The following is a 292-nucleotide window of genomic DNA, read 5'->3' as shown; positions in this document are numbered from 1 at the left end:
AACAGAGACGTCAGCGGCCGGCGGCGTAGCGCGCCCCAATCGGCGTCTCCACCAATCACCGCGCGCCGACGTGGGGGGGGGGGGGGGCGGAGGGAAGTCGGATGTTTGTCCTTCCTGCCCCGGTGAAGGGTCCATAGACCGGGGGTGGACAACTTTTTACATTCCACGAGATGCGCCATGCATCTCCTGTAAAACCCCATTCAATTCTTGTAAAAATATGTTAATAGAAATTTAGCATTTTTACATGATATATTGATTTAATATACAAACAAGCTAAACATTACTAACCTTA

This window comes from Hypanus sabinus, chromosome 29, assembly GCF_030144855.1.
Source record: "Hypanus sabinus isolate sHypSab1 chromosome 29, sHypSab1.hap1, whole genome shotgun sequence".
NCBI lineage: Eukaryota > Metazoa > Chordata > Chondrichthyes > Myliobatiformes > Dasyatidae > Hypanus > Hypanus sabinus.
The sequence above is the reverse complement of the archived record's forward strand: the minus strand, read 5'-3'. Positions refer to the sequence as shown.